This window comes from Protopterus annectens, chromosome 2.part2 (genome assembly GCF_019279795.1).
Source record: "Protopterus annectens isolate FY-2018-M chromosome 2.part2, PAN1.0, whole genome shotgun sequence".
Taxonomy (NCBI): domain Eukaryota; kingdom Metazoa; phylum Chordata; order Ceratodontiformes; family Protopteridae; genus Protopterus; species Protopterus annectens.
This window is the reverse complement of record NC_056730.1, coordinates 236,992,224-237,012,870: the sequence shown is the minus strand read 5'-3', so window position 1 is coordinate 237,012,870 and position 20,647 is coordinate 236,992,224.

The window sequence follows — 20,647 nt, the reverse complement described above, 5'->3', positions numbered from 1 at the left end:
TGGTTGTAAGGGTTAGTTAAGAAGACATCTTAAAAGCAAAGTCAGGTTTCACAAAATAACTAACTCACATGGGTATAAAATAAACACTGTGGAAGTGTGTGATATGTGAAATGAATACACTAGTGTATTATTAAATGTTTCATGGACCCTCATGGCAAAGCTCATGGGGATCATTAAAGCATCTCATACTGAGACTTTAATGGCTATGTTGCTGTACTTATCAATAACTTTCCTCTGCTCAACTGTGTCTGATAAATTGACTCTGGACTATATAGATCTGCTTTACTACAGTTCATTTAATGAAATTGCTTGGCAACAGTTGATCTAGTGTTGGGTAAGCTTGTCACATGCAAAGACTGGAAGAAAGACATCCCTAGTCACTGTTTTCATGCCTTTCCTTAATTTTTTTTATTTTTTTTTTTAAGCACGCAGCTCACTTTTCTATGTATGTTAACAGTTTATTGCTCTTGTATGGCCGGTACAGTTAAATCATGTTAGGGCTCCATTATGATGTGAATGCTAAGAGCTAAATCATGTTAGGACTCCATTACTATGTGAATGCTAAGTGCTAAATCATGTCAGGGTTCCATTATTATGCGAATGCTAAGTGCTAAATCATGTTAGGGCTCCATTACTATGTGAATGCTAAGTTATAGCATACAGGTACGTGTTCTTTATTAATGTAGGTGGGGAGGGAAACCTGGTGCTGTTATATGCTGACAACTGAAACTCACTGTAGTAGTTACTGAAGAGGCAGGAGCTGATTCCAGTGTGATGTTAACTATTCAACCATCATGAATGATGTGAAAGCTGGCAATTAAGTAGGTGACTTGGAGCTGGAAATCTAAACAGTTTTATTTGTATTTGTTTTTGTTGTGATTGTCTGTCCTTTGATTATTATTTGTGATTGTATGGAGCTTTTCTCCCTGGGCCTCCACTGAAAATGGGCCGTTGGGCCCAGTGGACTTTCCCATTCAAAAAATGTCAAGAAATAAATAAATAATAAATCAAATAACTATATCAGCTTATAATCAAGTGTAAATGTGCTAGTGATCTGAAACTGAGAATTAATGTGTGTAATTGAGACCACTAGTATGAATGTGTGTGCAATTGTTTTGTTTTAACATGTTATGAGAAATAAATCAATTTCAAACTTTACTTTAAAGTATTGACTGATTTTCTGATGTATCTTCCTCACTACCATAAATTTCTGCTCCAATTTTGTGTTCAGTTATTGTGGCCCTTTTAGTACAACTGTAGTTATGAAAGACAGGTGAGCAGGTGAGTAGAGAGGAAGGTTGTTTTTAAATTCAAGTTTGACCTTTCAGGTTCCACTTGTTTAATTCATGTTTGACCTTTCAGGTTGATCATCACTGGTCAGTGTTGGATGTGACTTTAAAACAGTGGTTTTGAATGGCCTTCCACAATCTGCAAATAACTGCAAAATGGAAGAACCAGTTTAGATACCTTACTGTTAAAGAATTGCTAGACAGCTTGTTTAGGGAATGGATCAAATTCCTCAAGGATTATAAGGTGTTTTATTATAGGGATGCCATCTGGGCAAACAATACAATATAGCAATAACCAATTACATTGGTGTGGTATATTGAAGATTTACCCACAGTTGGTGTAGTTTAATTACGAGGGTGAAGCCCTAGTGATTAAATAAATCCAACCGTGGTTAAATGTTCAATATACCACACCATGGAGTCGGTTATTGCTATTAGACAATGACATTATTTAAGAAAAAATACTTACTTTTCTTAAATAATGTTTTTGTATAACACCTCCATGGTGACCTGCATTTTCTCTGGTATCCTGGGGCTTTCCTGATGTATTGCACATGCATATGGGACTTGTATTCCCACACTTACGCAGTACATCAGTGCTATGTAAAGGAAGCAATGGAGAAAGGAAGATCTCTGGTGCTTTTTTTCCTTTATTTATTAAGAAAAAAGAAACTGGGAGACCTTTAACATTCAAGAGACACAGGACAGAGAAAATAAGAGGATAATCAGGTAAGTTTCTTTAGTTTTGCAGAACCTACCTGATTATCCCCTTATTTTTCTCTGTGCTGTCTCCCTCATTTGTTTGAGATCTTCAGTGTTGTAAATATATTTAAAAAAAAAACAAAGAAAAGTAAGCATTTTATGGGATATACTAATGGAAAAAAAGTGTTGGTGACCAGACTTTTTTCCATTGGTATATTCTTGGATTTACAACGGGCACACTGGTTGGGCTGACCAATCAGAATGCTCCTTTTTGAGTATTACTGGCCAGTCATTGTATAATGTATGGTATAATGCTGCTTACAATGTTTAAAACACTAAAGGGGCCTTATTCATAGTCAACCTGTATAATACGCAGTGCAGCATTGGGTGAGAAGTGGCCGTGCACAGGTATGCTGTGTCATTCATAGTGTCAGTCAGTGCTACACTACAGTGAGAATTGGTGTATGCAAATGACCAAATAATAACATGCAAATGAGGGCAAACAATTTAATAACTACATAACTGAGATGCAACTAAGCAATGCTGGAAGCAGGTTGTGATTTATAATCACAGGGCACATGAGATACGCAGAAAGTTGTGCATTCTTATAAGGGTGAAATGTGAATGGAAATTCTCAGAGTTAAATCAAGCAATGACACTTGGAGCAGCAGCAGCATATATGAACCAGCACTTAGAGCCTATAGTGTCACTACCTTCGATCCAGTAGCACAACTTGGTAGAAGACTGCATGACTAAAACTAGTACCAGCAGCTGATTAGGTGCCACAAATTAAATGACCAGCTGGTGACAAACCATCCTTCTCAATTGTCCAGAATTTTGCAGAATGTCCACATTTTTGCTTCAGATTTTTTGTTCTGTTTCTCATATAATTTATGGTTTTCTGGCAAATCATTGAGGATGGGGATCACTAAATAATGACAGACATTTCAGTTTGAGACTTTATACCGTTCAGAAAATGCATGCTAATGCAAAGCCTGTTATTCTAACAACCTTCTAAGATTATAATAGCGATGTTTAAAATCTGTCCCTAATTTTAGGTCTTAGTCTTCCCGTTATTTTTGGATTATCCAGAATTCTAGTACTAAGGGTATGAAAGGCAGGTGGCGGACTATTTTTGAGTGGATAGAGATATCATATAGTCTTTGGTCAACATATATTGTACATAAACTGGATTGGGAGGAATACAGGGACTTCCATTCCCACTGGAAATGGAAACTAGGGTAAATGTAGCTTTTACCATATTTCTTATAGGGACCTTCCAGAAACAAAGACAGGCCACAATGGATGTATCACAGGCTTTATCCTACAGAATTCTCAGCATGTGCCTTAATATGCTACTTCCATATGTAGATGAATGTATTTGTTTTTTCACCAAACCAGATAGGACAACCACCACCATGAGTGTCTTCTGTGACATTGCTCACCACCTGAAAGTAACCATTGCTAGAGATTGCACACATGTGGAAATAAAGGCCCCAACAGGTAAATGTGGACAAATGTTTCTCATTTGGAAGGACTACCATTCCAAAAACTGTTGAGTAGTATGCAGGGATTAATTACTAACATGTTTGCAAAGCACCCTGTCAATGCTCATGATTCCCACATCTGTCATACAAAAGTGCTTTTTTCCTGTATTGGCAAATTCCACAGAGTTGACTAATGGTAATTGCAGGCACTGTGTTATACAAATATGTATGTATATATGGGGAAACTGATTCATTCAACTCCACCTTTGGTTGACATCTGTTTAGTTGAAAAAATTTCCTCGACTACACAGATGGTTGACGGGTATGCAACATCGCAAAATACTTGAGATAAGGAAATATGACCTTTCCCAAAGATTATGGGATCTCAGAGTTAGTATATATAACTAGCAGGGAATGTGGAGGGCTTGCCACCTACAAAAATGATCTTTAAGTTTTCTTATTTGTAAATTTGCTTTACTTGCACTGATATTTTTGCTTAGCACATGCATAGCAGTGTATCGAGCCTTGCAAATTCGAAATTTTGTGGTCAACTTTTTGAATGTAGATGTTTGGGTCATTTGTTCTTTTTCAGTAAAGCCACACACACACACACACACACACACACACACACACACACACACACACACACACACACACACACACACATATGTGTATATATATATATATATATATATATGGTTCCCATTCAGAAGCCTGAAACATCATAAGCCTGAAAATCAAAATCCTGAAACCAAAAGCCTGAAAATTCAGAATCTTGAAAACTCAAAATCCTGAAAGCCCAAAATCCTGAAAGACCAAAATCCTGAAACTCAAAATCCTGAAAACACAAAATAGACATACTGATGTCATTGTGGCTTTGCTATTGTTAGCCCTGTGGTGTTAGATCATGCGTTGGGGTCAGGTAAGTGTGCGGTTGGTTTTATTTTAGGGTTAGGGGCGGTTTAAGTGAGTTAGGGTTAGGGCGCAGGTTAGGCATGTATGCAATAGTGACAAATATTAGGGTTAGAGGCGGTTTAAGTGAGTTAGGGTTAGGGCGCGGGTCAGGTGAGTGTGCGATAGTGACGGACCTTAGGGTTAGGGTTAGGGTCAGGGTCAGTTGGTAGATATTAGTGTATTTATAGTGACATATTAGCATTATTTGTGTTTTCAGGATTTTGAGTTTCAGGATTTTGGTCTTTCAGGATTTTGGGCTTTCAGGATTTTGAGTTTTCAGGATTCTGAATTTTCAGGCTTTTGGTTTCAGGATTTTGATTTTCAGGCTTATGATGTTTCAGGCTTCTGAATGGGAACCATATATATATATATATATATATATATATATATATATATATATATATACATATATATATATATATATATATATATATATACAGATCGATAGATTATTTATAACTATCAATGTATAGATAGAAAGATGTAAATATAGATATAATATTAGTGCCTTTCAAATGTTAGAGTCACTCTGTCTGTTATTGTTGAACGTAGATCAGAGCCTTTCCCCCTGGGCATCAAGTGAAAATAGGTCTCATGCTCAGTTGGAAATTCCAAGGAAACAAAAGTAATATATTTAAAAGTATATGGGTTCTTATCAAAATATCAAATTCTCAAAGAAGTGAACCACACAAGATTGAGCTGGGAAGACTGAAAATCCAAAAGCTTGAACAGAACAGGAGAAACAACATCTGCTTTTTGCAGTTGGAAGCCCCCCCCCAAACCCCCACACCACCTGCATATTATAGATAACTCTGAGATCATACTACAATGGGGAAGGGAGCAAAACCCCAATCCCCACTATATTGTGATCCCCACAATGAAGATACATGTTGTTTGAGCATCTGTCTTCTAATGTTCTCTCTTTTGAGCATTTGATCTATTCATATGGACCTATATGTTTATTGCCAAAGGCAGGGTGAACCTACTTCTCAACCCCTCATCCATATATTCCTGTTGTGTTTCAGGTGATAAAGGATACTGACTGGAGCCCAGGTTAATGATAGCCATAAGAAAACTATGCTGAATCACAGAAGAGCTATATAAGCTGCCAGCACTGTAGAACATATGTGAAGGCACTGTTCTAATACCTGGAAATGTGTGTATGTGTGTGGTGGGGGGCACTGAGGGAGGGACTCCAGAGTATGCCCTGCCTACCACTTGCAAGATGTTTGCAGCATGCTGCATGTCACATAACAGCTGTCCATCCAGGAAATATATTTCTGTTACAGCTGCCCCTGTCACAACAAGTAAGCCAACATTATCCAGTGCTGACAGTAAGGATGAAAGACAATAAACAGCGGCCATACCACACACACCCAGACAGTGACAAGAAAAGTGCATGGCAGAGCAGGTTACATACCTGTGTGCAATCAACCTGTAAGTGTGCATGATGAATACATAGTGACAGTGCCATCTCACACATAGCAGACATGTTGCATGCAATATTATTTATAGGTTATGCTGGGCAATTTGTGGTCACATCATACTGTGCATCAACCATCTCTACCTACACCACAAAGAAAGGAGGGTGGAGTGAGTCAGGGTAATCATCATTTACACAAGTGCCAAGGGACTTGGTATCATGTGACTGACTGGCATCATAACCTGGTGGGTAGATATTGGGCATGTCACTTGAGATGGAAAGGAAGGTCCTGTGGTAAGAAACAGTCTATGTTATAGAGAATGTTCTCTTGTCATGGTAAGGTAGTGTCAGTATTGGACAGTGAAGTAGACAAGGGTGTCCTTTGGATCAGTTTTCTCTGTGTCGTAGACAAGGTTGTGTGGTGACAGGAAGGGAGAACACCACAGGACCATGACTGAGAGAGGGGGTGACACTACATGACTATGATCTATGGCCATTTTGCTGTATTATATGGCAGTACTAGAGGCTAGTGTGAAAGGAATGCAGTGCTTCTAATGAAATGAAATGAAATATGAAGTCCACTGATGAGGTGACTGTTCCCCTAGAGGTTGTTAGGCATCTGTCCCCACAGTATGTTGCAGTACAGTAAGATACTTGTATACCTCTAGATGCAGACTGTGCACTGTGCAACAAACTCCCAAGACAACCATTATAAAGTACAATGCCTCGTTTGGCATGTATCTCACAAGACACCTACAACAATTGGAAAGGCCACAGAAATACGTCACTAAGAAGATTACCAGCCTCAAACAGATGCCATACACAGACTGTCTCAAAAAAATCCAGCTCTACTCTGTCGCATATCGCCTTCTCAGAGCCGATCTCTGCCTAACATACAAAGCTATGTCAAACCCAGAGCTGTTGGACATGCTATACTTAAAGAAATCCCTGTCTCTCCAAACCACATGCTCTAGGTACCTAAACCTTGTCACCACTATAAACAGAACATGCTGGAGAGATAGATTCCTGTCCCAAAGACTTCCCATACTCTGGAACAAACTACCCATTCATGTCAAGCAAAGCTCCTCATTGGCCCTCTTTAAGAAAAGTCTTGACAACTGGATGAGAAATAGAAAATTCACCCCGGGGATCACTTCTGCGGCACTGCTTGGCAGGAGCAAAGGAAAATAATTTTCTTGGGTGTCGAAAGCCAGGGAACCTTTTTGGCTAGGCGTATATAGGCCCCAGGGCCAATAGCCTAGTACCTATCTATGAACCTATGAACTTATAAACCATCCTGTGTCCATACCCATGTCAAACACAGACAACACTGCTGGATAGAACAAAGATGGGGGCACTTGTTATCCTCTGCACAGATGTGATATAAACACTATGTGTGCCATTGTAACCTTCATTAGTTCTAGCATGACATCATCCCTGAACTCCATGGACTCATCAAGGTACTGGCAGTGCTTGGTGACACCCTCAGGGAAGTCATACATGGCATCAGTTATCTCCATGCCAGTATAGCTAGGACTAGACTGTGCACAAATGATAGTGCTCCATATCTGCTGATTGACTCAGAGCACCACTTATCAGAGACCATCTGTGACCTGTGACTATACTGGGATTCCCTGCTAAGGTGTCATACAGTGGGTCCCCAAATCAGATGTAATGGACTCCTCTTCTGCTGCAGCCATACGGCTAGCAGTGCTAGTGCTGTAAGTCAGGAATGTGCCAACCTCCATTGGAATGATGAGTGTTCATGCTGTATAGTCTGTGTCTTAGGAATGGGTAAACACATGCCATCATCCTGAGCAATGGATGGAGGACTACCCAGGAGGGATACACACTGTGCCTCTGTGCTCTCTGTGACTTGAGTTTGACATCATTGTCAAACCCTGCATGATTTCTGACACAAGCCTGCTGTCCTGAATCAGTCCATACAGGTGTCACTGGAACAGTGTTCTGGCCTGTGAATATAAAATACTACAAAGAATAGAATGACTTTGAATACCTATGATATGAGTGAGGTCTTGTGTTGTACATAGAAGCAATGGCATTATCAGTGCAGCTGTGGAATATAATATGGAAACCATGTTCCTATGTGACTACAGACCTGACATACCTATGGGGAATCTATGGAGTGGTATTTGTAGTTTTCCAACACCCACTGCACATCTGCTATATAGACATGCAGTATAGTTACTAACCTGGTGTATTTTCCTTTAAGAGTTGTGATGACTGTCCACTCACTGAACTTGTGTTTACATTTGCACCTATGACAACTGTGTTAGAATCATATCCATACAGTGTGATTTTGGGATTCCACTTTATCTGTTAGGCTTGTTGTTGGAGACTTCCCCTCCACTGGCTGGTGTTTCTGTTGCTATGAGTAAATAAATAAAATATTATTTTTTTAAATTTACTTCAACAAAATATTGAAAGTAAATAGCTGTTTGTATAGCATTATTAAAATTAGGCTATGTTCCACATGAGTCTGTTAACAAATATAATTTAACGAAGAGCAAGGTGATATAATGTGTATCAGCAGTCCAAAGCATGCTGCAGCTATATCATCATCAAGGGCTCATGCAATTTCATGCATGTCTTACCTTGTGAACAAGCTAAACTGTACTGCTGTTCCTTCAAAATTCATAATTCAAGCAATCCTGATGGTGAACGTTCCTCACATTCAGTGTAGATATTTATCTACCGGTATTATATATGGGCTATATACACATACAAGTTGTAGGAAATCATATTACAGGTTAATAAATGGCCCTATACTCTATTCCAAGACAAGAGTTTATAGTACATCACATCAGCGATATACATCTCACCACAGTACTGCAGAATATGGTGTAATTCCTCAGGACTACGTTTTCTGAAAACTCTGCTTCTTTGTTGTCAGAACATTGCTTCCAACTGCTGTATTAGTGCTACTACTGCTGCTCATTTTTCAGAAAGAGGCTTGAAATTTAAAATGGGAAATGCTCATTTAAGCCTCAAGTAAATACCAGTTTACAGATCATTATTCAAATGAGACTATGTTTCACCTATGTCTATTAATTGCTATAATTCTGTGAAGTGCATACACCATGAGTGAGTGCTCATGCATGCTGGCAGTTTATTTATTTATATATCTTGCTTTGTGGTTCATAGGTTAGTACTAGGCGAACTGCCCTTGTGAGCCATTTTAAGCCTAGCCAATTATCCCCTGTGAGATTCAAACCCTGTACCTTGTGTTTGTAAGGCAAACATCTTAACCATTAGGCCACCCTCCCAACCCATGTCTATTAATTGCTATAAGGTAGCCACCTTATGATTTACTCTTTCAGAAGGTGTATGCACTTCACAGAATTATAGCAATTAATAGACATAGGTTGTAATAGACGTTGCTGCAATTATCTCATATTTCATCTTTCAAGCAAGCCATCATCTTGTTTACTGGACACTGGTGGTGGGTGCCAACATTAATGTCCCTTGGAGAACCCCTGCTTAGTGTGCTAAGGAAAGCAAGGTTATTCTCTACTTGTTCTACAACCAATTCATACAGTAGCTGCTGAGACCTATGATTTACTCTTTCAGAAGGTGGATACCTAGTTTGAGTTAACAAAGCAGAGTGAGGTTGCTGGCATCCTTAGGACAAATGAGCAGTGCAGACACCAGTATGAAGGTCTGCGGCACCATTACCCTATAGATATTCAGCACTGAGAAGCAGACATTAGGTCATAAAAGCCCTAATGGTATAGTAAGTATATGCAATTGTTACTATTTTTCAAACTGTAAAATTAGCTTTTTTTTTCAGAGCAGTGTTGCCGTTAAAGGCCATTTCTTCTGACTGAAACCAGGATACATTAGGACCATAGTAGGTTACTAGGCTAATGGCCCTGGGGCCCTTACAAGCCTAGCCAAGAGTTTATCCCAAAAAGAAACCTCATTCAGCACTTGTCACCCCTGTCATTGAGGGGCACAGGTGGAACCCCTGAGACAGAATTGTAGATTCCCATCCACTCATCAAGGTTGAGCTTAAAGAGGGTCAGCAACGTACTCTGTTTGATGTGTATATGAAGTCTATTCCAAAGACGGGGCAGCCTCTGCAAGACAAACCTGTCTCTCTAGCAGGGTTTGTTGATGTGGCATATCAGATTCAGGCCTTTCAAGCATGTAATGCGCAAGGAGGTAGACTTACGGATATGGAACAACTCTAGTAGGGCAGGGCCTGAGATTGCCTTGTTGGCAAGGCACAGATCACCTCTGAGCAATCTGTACGATAACAAGTAGACTGATGGAGAGTTGAACCTGTCTGCATAGGACAGGTGTTGGATGCCATGGATTCTCTTTGTGAGGTATTTCTGTGGCCTTTCCAGTTGGTGCAGATGTTTGGAGAGGTATATACCAAATGCAGCATTATACTCAATTATTGGTCTAATGAGGGAGGAGTATAGAGAGATAATAACCTCCTATTTTTTGAATGCAATACCTTTACTTATGAGTTGGACCAACTAAAAGGCTTTTCTGACCACTGCCATTACATGATGGTTGAATGTGAGATTATTATTAACTAGAGTAACCAGGTCTCTCATCACAGGTTGTGTGTTTAGAGGGGTGCTGTTGATGTGGTAATCAGTAGGGGGTGTGTTTCTGAAAAATGGTATGATGACACAATTGTTGTGTTTAGCTTGAGGCTGTGACTTTGTCACCAGTCATTTTTTGCTGTGAGACCCTCTTGCAGTATGTTAACATCATTTGGGGAATCAATGACAGAACCCAACTTACAGTCATCCGCAAACTTGGTCAGCCACAGGCCTTTTGTCTTTGCCTGGACCTCTGAGAAGTAGATGCCAAACAGCAGGGGTCCCAGGACAGATCCCTGGGGAACTCCACTAGTGACAGATCTGCTCTCAGAGGTGGAGGTGCCTATTTTGACCTTGTGAGTCCTATCAGTGAGCCAGTTGGCCACCCACCTGATGAAACAGGGATTTACGCCAAGTTGTGTTAGCTTTTCAATGATGTCTGAGTGGGGGGATTGTGTCAAAGGCCTTGGTCAAGTCAAGGTAAGTTGTATGTACTGACTTTCCCTTATCCAGGGCCTTGTTGACAGTCTCAAAAAAGTCAACCAGGTTCAAAGGGCAAGATCTGCCCTTAAAGAATCAGAACTGGGTGGGGTCAAGTGCTTGGAGATTGCCTATGTCCTTGTTTATGAGATCCATAATAATATGCTCCATGGATTTACAGATCAGACTTGTCAAGCTAATAGGGCTATAGTTTACGGGGGTATTAGTGGCACCACCTTTGTGGAAGGAGATGACAATGGCAGTTCTCCACTCTGCTGGAATGAAGCCTGTACTTAAGCTTTGGTTGAATATAGTGCTCAATGGTGAAGCTAGTTCTTGCTGGAGAAGATGCAGAATACAGCCTGGGATACTATCAGGTCCCATGGAAGCTGTATTCTTTGCCTTGGAAAGGGCCTTTAGCACTTGATCTATGGAGATGTGAGGTGCAGGACAAGTATTGGGGATGTCAAAATGGCATTTGGAGAGGACTGGGAGTTGAAATTTGTGCTGATTCTTTCTAATATCAAGTTGGCTAAGTCAACAGGATCAGTGTAAGTGATACTGTTAAGTACTAATTCGGAACAAACCTGTACTTTGCCATGGAGGTTCTTGATTGAACTGAAGAAGTCTTTGTGGTTTCCCTTTGTTTTGGAGGCTAGTTTCGATTCATAATTGGCTTTGGGGGTTTTCACTAGTGACGTCATTTGCTTGTTGAGGCTAAGGAGGGAGTTTTTCCAATTTGAAATTTGTTCCTTTTTACCCTTGGGCAACAGTTTCTTCCTCTTGTTGTAAAGCCTGTTGATAGAGGATGTCCACCAAACAGGTTTGTGTTTCCTTGAGGAGCAGGTTTTAGTTTTGCTGGGTATGGCTGAGTCCATGCAGTTGTACAGGTGGCTGTATACTGCATTAGCATACTGTTCAGCATAGTTGTCAGCGTTTATATTACGCTGTCGAAAACTCAAACTGTTGACAGTGTAATAATTGACACGAAACTGTCGAAACCCCCGAACATCGAACACAAACACAAAAAAAAAAAAAACAACCAAACACAACACAAATTGCTCTATGCAGGGGGGCAAGCCCCCCCCCGCACCCCCACACCACCCGCTACTTAAATATGCCAACTCCGAGATCGCACTACAATGCAGTAAATGGTAATCTCCCCTTACGGAGATTTCCATTTACACGCGCGATGACTTTCGCTTTAGACATTTTGGTACCGACAATATCAGCTTCAATATTGTCGGCCTTCAACAGGGTGAAGTAGACCCTAGTTGTCCGCATCATCTGAGGGGGGGGGTGGTGGTGTGAAGCTACATATACCATCCCTTAGGACATTGTAGTCAGCTTTTGAGAAGTTTTTTAGCTTGATTACAGCTGCGGGTGGGGGGGTTGGGTGGTATACAAACTTCAAATGAGACAGTCCAATGATCTGATCTCACCAGGGAAGAACATACTATGAGAGTGTTGCAGCAGTCACCCATGTTGATGAGAACCAAGTCCAGAATGCTATCTCTCCTTGTGGTGGATGAGATGAACTGGTCTAGTGCATTAGAATTGATGAAGTCAAGGAATCATTGAGTGAGTGCATCAGTGCAGGAATATTTCACCCAGTCTATTGTGGGGTAGTTGAAATCACCAAGGATCAGGGTGTTATGGGGTACCCTGATGGAGTCAAGTAGATCCTGGTAAGAGGAGTGGGTGCCCTGACTCATGGAGGGGGTTCTATAGCTGGCTATAACTTGGATGGGTGTCATGCCAACTGTCAGTTGCAACTGAAGTAGTTCCAGTGCATCACGCTGGCAGACCAGGCTGGAGCTGTGCCTGTCTTTAATGAAGATAGAGACTCCACCACCCTTAGTCTTTCTGACCTCATTTTGGTGTCAGAATGTATGGAATGAAGTATAGCCTGGTAAGGCATGGGTGATCTCCTCAGTCCTAAACCAGGTTTTGTAACTGCACAAACATCGGCATCTTCCAGTGCAAGGAGAGCCTCCAGTGAGTGCATTTTCAGGTTAAGGCTCCTAGTGTTTAGTAGCATGACCTTCAATTTGTTTTTTTGACAGATCTTTTATGTTGGAAGATTTGTCTTCGGGACATTGCCTAAAAAAGACACAGTGGGGGAGTTGAAAGCCTTGGCCAGGATCTGGAATCCCAGTGGTGACAGGTGGAGACCATGTCTGGCAAAGCAACAAAGCCTGTCAACCATGTCATCCCAGACAGACAGATATTGGATTCCCTTGGAATAACACCAGAAACTTAGCCAATTATTGAAGTCAATTATTTTTGTTGGTATTGTGATAACATTCTTTGTGAAGGTAGGATGCTGCTGAGGGCTAGGGCCATACCTGCCTGGGACATATACTCTGAGAACTCAATCATATTTCGCTTCATATAGTCCAGGGAGGTACATCTCAAGTCATTCACACCAACATGGACAATGAAAGAGTCATACTTATACTTGTTGTGGAGAGACTTAAGTGTGTGAGTGATGTGGCAGATTCTGGCACCAGACAGACAACTGACCGTGAACGTCTTCTTGTTGAGCCTGGTGAGGGGGACATTGGTGAGTTTTACAAGTGAATGGCCATTGACTAGGATGCTTGGTTTATTGTTATGCCTTATGTGCCATGATGGTTTACTGTTTTGCCTTAGGGGCTGTATTTGTGAGACACTGGTGTGTTGTCTGCTATGTGTAAAGTGTTTGATGTTATGTGTGGAATGTTTGTGAGTGTGTTTTGGAAGCCTCTGCTGTTGAGGTAAGTTTTTATTGAGGACGTCTGAAAGGTAGGTGTGTGTTGTACTTGGCTATGTGATGTGAGTGGTGTCGTGTTTGTGCTGGCAATCTCTTCTTTGTCAGGAGTACTGACTGTGGCATGAGAAAGCATGGATTCCAGGTTACTGATGTAGATACATTTCCTGCAAGTAGTTGAATTATGTGCTAGGAGAAGAGGGCTGTCAGTAAACATGAGGCAGTTGCTACACTGTCTCAGTATGTCCATGTCAACCAGGCTGGCAGGAGAAACTGATGGGAATTGTCCAGACATAGTGTTCTGAATATTTGGGCAGTCTTATGGAGAGTGGGTTTTCATAAGGGTTTGTCCACAAGCATGTAGACCACAAAAACCTTAAATGTAATGTAACTGGCCTGAAGCACAAGTGCTAAAACCAAAACTAAGATGCTTAGAATAACAAATAAACTTAATCAGGCTACTAACAACCAGTAATAAATGCAGCAGAATAAAAACACATGAACACTTAAGAGAACACAGCTAAAACAGGGTGATAAAGTAGGAAGAACACAATTACAGCAAAGGCAGCTGAATAAAGTGCATTTTTTTTTGAGAGGAGAGGGAGGAAACAGTAGATAGTTCAAGATTAAGAAGCTAAGAGTGTTGGCCTTCCCAAATGCTCTCTCTGTACTCAGTAGACTGAGCTGATGAGATGGGACAGACAGGAGTATCCAAAATCAAAAAAGCAAGGGCATAGTCCTTCCCAAATTATCTCACTTTATTCAGTTGAGTGAACAAATGAGATGAGAATGGGAGGAGTGACCAAAATCAATTTTACAGCAGGGATGGGCAATTCCAAAGCCACCAACTTTAAGAATACAAAAAGACCTGTGTCAGAGGGAGGGAAAAACAAACAATACACACAGATTACAGAGGGCAAATGTATAAAAGCAGTACAGTGCAATCAAGAGCAAAAAATATACTTATCGATTGGTATATCAGATGGTTATAGAATCCAAAATAACCAGGTAGTTAGCTCTGCTTCACAGAATGTAAGACTTTGTACTACAAGTGCAACTGAGAAAATAAGTCTTGGGCAATTAAATAAACACAGAGGTGTTGACCAATGGCTAAGACCTTAGACGAGCCAACTCCAAAGAAAGCAAAATAAGCAACCACTTGAAACTAGCTACTGAACTATCCTGAGAAACAAACAATGCACAGAGAATGCAGAGGACAAATATATAAATGCAGTACAGTACAATCAAGTTCAAATACAGAATTCAACACAGCCAGGTAGTTAGCTCTGCAGAGATTCGCAGAATGTAAGTCTTTGTACTAGGTGGACTATTGGTAGGAAACTGTCACTGTGTTATCTCTATGGTATGTCAACCTGCAGCATCTTGTGAGTTACTGCACATCTGTTCAGTTGTGATGCTGAGGACACCATGACAGGATTCTGCTGTCTTGTACATACATGTAGGACTGTAGCTTAGTTCCAAACCCATGAGTATATTTCCATGTTTCTACAGTCTTGCATGTACATGTGGGGCTCTAGGTTAATTGTAAATCAGATGAGCACACTTCCATGCTTCTGTCATCCTGCACATATATTTTGGGCGATACTTTACTTGTAAAGCTGTGGGGACATTTCCATGTTCTGCTAAACTGCATATACATGTGGGAGTGTAGTTATACACTGCTCTCTATCTAATCTACCCATATGTGTGAAGGCTGTTTTTCCCTTTATGTCTTTCAGCATGGGCAAAGTGCATGGCTAATCATGTTGACTGCCACAGGAAGCAACAAAGACTTGCAGTACAGTGTGGTTAGTTTTCAAATTACCTACTACTTGTACTATATCAGTTGTACCATTTGTAGGACATTTTTAGGTGTATATATATCTATATATATATATATATATATATATATATATATATATATATATATATATAATATATATATATATATATATTAAAGGAAGATCAGAATTTCCCTCTTGTCTCTGTTTCTCTCTCTCTCTCTCTCTTTCTGATGATCCCAGATAGCTGCTGGCACAGCTGATCAAAAATCAGCTGATTAATCATGTCTACAGTAATATAATTAGGAGAGGGTATGGGAGGTACAGAGGGGGTTGCCCCCTGCAAAAATATTCCCTAGGATTCATTAATAATAATGTAGGCTCCAGATGAAGCCTACGTGATTACACAGCATTACTGCAATGAGCAGCAGAGCTCATTAAATATGCATGCAGCTCATCTCACTTGCACATTTCCAAGTATTGCTTCATGACCAGCAGCAGTGTTGTCATAAAATCAGTCAATGGTATGATATGAGTAATAGAATTATGTATTTCACTCTGTGCCATATCGGATATATGCTTTCAAAGGGGACACTTGCATTTAACAAAATTTTATTGTTAATGTCATGCAGTATTCCAGTCAACATCTTGTAAATAATATACTTAAAAAATGAGGTGTGTGTTTCTGGGTATTGAACCCATATGCAAATAGCTGATGTATTCATTGTCTAATGCAATTACCAAGAGCTATTGGAGCAGGCATGTATGTTTGATATAAAAGCCAATGTATGCCTGCTGAAAATGATATACAGTGATGGACTGAAAGCACTTATCGGTCTTGTATTCAGACCTAATGCATACGTATCCCATGCCTATCTGAGATTAATTAGTCTCTCCTGTTGCACCCCACAGTTTTCTGCTATCTCTGCTACAGCTGTATTATGGAGAAAAGAAAAAATAGATATTTCAAATCATGATATAACAGAGTTTTCTGGCTAATCGATTCCATATCATAGATATGTAATGGGTCAGTATGCTTACACAACCAAGGGGTGTTCGCATTCTTAAATTCATCCTCCCACTGGCTGAGGAGGTCCCACTTGTGCCTCTTTGTATTACTGCAGTGGTAATTGCATTAGTCCCCAATGCAGAGGATGCCAGTTGCACTGGAGACAGCCTTGCCCAAGCTATTCCATGCCTCAGCCTTATACAGAGACCTGGTATATTACCCCTGCAGTAAGACCCCACCTTTGTGTTCTAAATGGAATATCATCCCTACCATTACCAGCCATGTCTGTAGCAGTAAAGCTAGAAATATGGGTCTAAATTGGCACCCAATTCATATGTCACATGTAATAGCTTGTGTGTAAAGACACATAGCCTTGTCAGCTGCATTTATATAATTTGAAGCACAGCAATGGCTTGCCAGACACAATGGCACTGAGTACATCAAAAAGCACAGTAGGTGTTAAAAATGACAGTGAGATTTAGCCATGTGTGATGCTCAAACTATTGACATATGTACCACTGTTAAACACTGAAATGCTTTATGGTGTTTGTTATAATCATGGTTGTTTGGAGGAAAAATTACATGACTTGTAACATATTGGGATGTTGGGATTTACACACTAGAAAGATTGATTGATACTACCTGGGAATCAAGCCCATAAAAAATGGTAAACTGTTAAACTTTGCTTATCAACTGCTATTGCCACATGAAAATATATGTTTTAATATGGTAATTAGAGGTATACAAACTTAAGAATTAATGAAGATATACTTCAGAGATGCCTGCAAGTTTGTGACTTTACTTAGTCTTGGGACTCCATTTCTATGTAAAAGGCAGTAACTGTGTTTGCAATTAGATTTACATATTCATGTATATTCTACTTTAGATATCATCACTGTTGTGTTTAACGTAATTTATACATATTATATTGGGCTCCTATAACAAGCAGTAATGATTCATTTCTTGTAATAAGCATAGTTATGATACTCATGTGCATTTACTTTGACATTCCTAATCAAAATGTTGTGACAAATGGTATCCTGACCCCTGTGTAAAAGTATCTGTCAACTGAATTTGAATACTGCACCAGCTGTCCTTTTTATTTTAGCTCACTTTGTGTATAACTGGTGCAGCAGAGATAGTTGCCTGATATGTGGAATTTATTCCCTGAAAACTATCCAGGATGCTGACAGCCTCACACTGGCACCAGGCTTGTTTGACTACAGAAGGCATCTGAAATTAAAATTTTCATTTTTTTTCTTTAGGAAGTGAATTGTGTTTGTACACTACTGGGCATAGTGCAATGGCAAAACCTATTTAAAAAAAGGAAAACATAAAAACAAAAATTACATCAGTCAAATGGCATACCTAATGACCAGAGCAAGAAGTGTACTACTGTGATACATTCATCCTCATATCTCCTTGCCACATCAGAATTTTAATTTCTAGCACACATCATCAGGACTGTAGGTAACACCAAATAATGGAAAAGGGGAAGACAACTGCTCTCATTTTGTTAGTAATTCTTTGAATAGTTGATTTTCAAACAATAACACGATGTTATAGGAAAATGTGTGTAAATATAAATTGAGATCCCGCCTCTTTAAAACTATAGCTTAAATGTATTTGAACCATGCATCACATGTCTTCTTTCTCTAACTTTGCTGTACTTAAACCTTCTGCCACAGAAAAAGTTACCAGACAGATGCATTTTCTTCACTAAGTACCATCCACACAACAGTGCCAGGCAGAAGAAAGCCCAAATTACATTTTTCACTGTTTGAAACTGAATCATATTTGTGCTCTGCAGATTGGAGTGCAAATGCCAAAGGTATTATAAAAAATTGGATAAAAAGGACCAAACTGACATATTTAATGGATATTAACAGCATTTCACAGTCATCCTTTTCACATCTGCATGCACCACTTCAAGTAACATTTATGTTACACATAACCTGTATTTCATGTAATGGTAATTGCTCACAAAGAGGAACAGAAAATAACAGGAAGTCATTTTTGCCACAGTCCATACAATTACTTATGACATCAACGTTTATAATTTATTGTATAAGTGGCATGATGATAATTAGTGGAATATAGATATTTTTTCCAGCATATGTCCACATTACTCATGTTACTACTTTTGTATTATCACACTGTAAAAAAATCATATCTTACAACATCCATACCACTGGATTATTATTAATAATGAAAAGGTGTGAGTTTACAGAAAACACTCCTAAGCACCATACATTAAAATAGTCTACAGGTAAAATATTTGTCATGTGTCACAGACATTAGCATATTCATTTCATGTACATTGGGTATCAATAATTATTCTGAATCCAGTAATAAAAAACATTTCTGTAAACTGGATTCAAACCCTGCATCACCAGTTTTATATCTCTATTCTCACCTTACATACACATTGTGTCACAGAGATAATTTCCTGAGAGGTGGAATGTATTCACTTAGTACAATACAGAGTAGTGGTATCTGCATACTGGTGTCAGGCTTGTTTGCACTTCAGAAGGCAGCACAAATTAAAAAGTTTCACTTTTTTCCTTAGAAAGTGAATTGCAATCCTCAGGGCACAATGCCAAATGTTGTGCAAATGATGAAGAGAATAGAAAAGAAAACAGGTGTTACTGAAATAGAGGAAACATTATCAAACAAAAAGATAAAATGTACAGTTCTGCTATTTTCTCAACTTTGCTGTGTTTCAACATAAACATATGTCCCTTAAGCATCATCGTGTTCATACAAACACCATCTCTGGATTAGAACCTCAAGAGAACTGGACATTCCCATAACATATTGGAGACTCTTATTGGTATGGGCCAAACACATGTACTTTTGCTATGAAGATAAAAAGGAGGTCAAATATACTTGTGATGTGATATAGTATCAATTGGCATTGCAGGTGCAAAAGAAGAAAGTTCTGATCTTTGCCCTGTGTAGTTTGCAGTTAGATGTGTAAATGTCTGTGGTACTGGCAACAGTGAAGATAATCTTTCCTCTCACAATATAGAATAACATATTTACAGACTGCAGCTCTTTACTTTTCTCTGTTTTGTGAACATCATTCTCTTATCTATGCTTCTCTAACAAGACTGCTATGTGCTTGTCCTTGCAGTTGATATATGTTTCAATAAGTAATATACTTCCTTAGGCTTGCAGACACAACATGCTCAGAGGCAAAAAATGGTATCATAAATAATCCATGTAAATGTTAGGAATGTTAGTCTCTTAAGTCAGTCAATGTAATCACAAACTTTCTTGTAACTTCCTTCTCCCTGATACACCCTCAGTAAGTGTACATCAAAGAGGACTGACTCTGTAAACCTGACTGATATTGGAGTCAGACTAATCACATTTTCAAGTACTAAGCAGGGCACACTTCTCAGTGCTCATCCTTGCTGAGGTAGGGCATACCCATGCAATTGTGTAGGTCCTTACACCATGTTTACATTCCCTGCACTAAGTTTAGATTTTGTAATTCATGAATGTTAATGACTTCACACCTTACTTGCATACTCACAGTGCTGTGAGGGCTGACTCTGCTCTATATAAAGGCAACTTGTATCATAGTATGGGAGACAGTTTGAATCCATAGAGCTTGATACTGCTGCTTGCTTAGAAAACTTGCTGCTACTTTCACAACTGACTTGCTGCAAAGGCAGGTAGCTATTATGAACAAATGGATGTATTTAACCTTACTTATGGATTACATTTCACAATTGTTTTATTGTCTGCATTGTTCTTCAGTAGCTGTTGGCATAAGCATGTATACCATAGTTATTTCTCAACACTACAGATTTTTTTCATCTGAGGGATAAATGAAAATTTCAGTATTGAAAGTTGACCACTTTCTTCAGTATTGCTTAATATCAAGGTCATGGGGGTTTGCATTAATAACACAGGCAATTATGTTAAGGCTCTAATGTCTACCTGGATGCCATCTGCAGAAGTGTATATCACACCAGTTCTCATTGTTGGGTGTGATAATGCAAAACTGACTAGTCTGCCATGCACAGCTCACACCTGTCTAACATGCCATGATGTAGTGCTAGCACAATGCTTGTTCTTGTTCATGCAGACACACATTTATTCAATAAATAACTATACATACAACCACACACGCGCACACACACACACACACACACACACACACACACACACACACACAC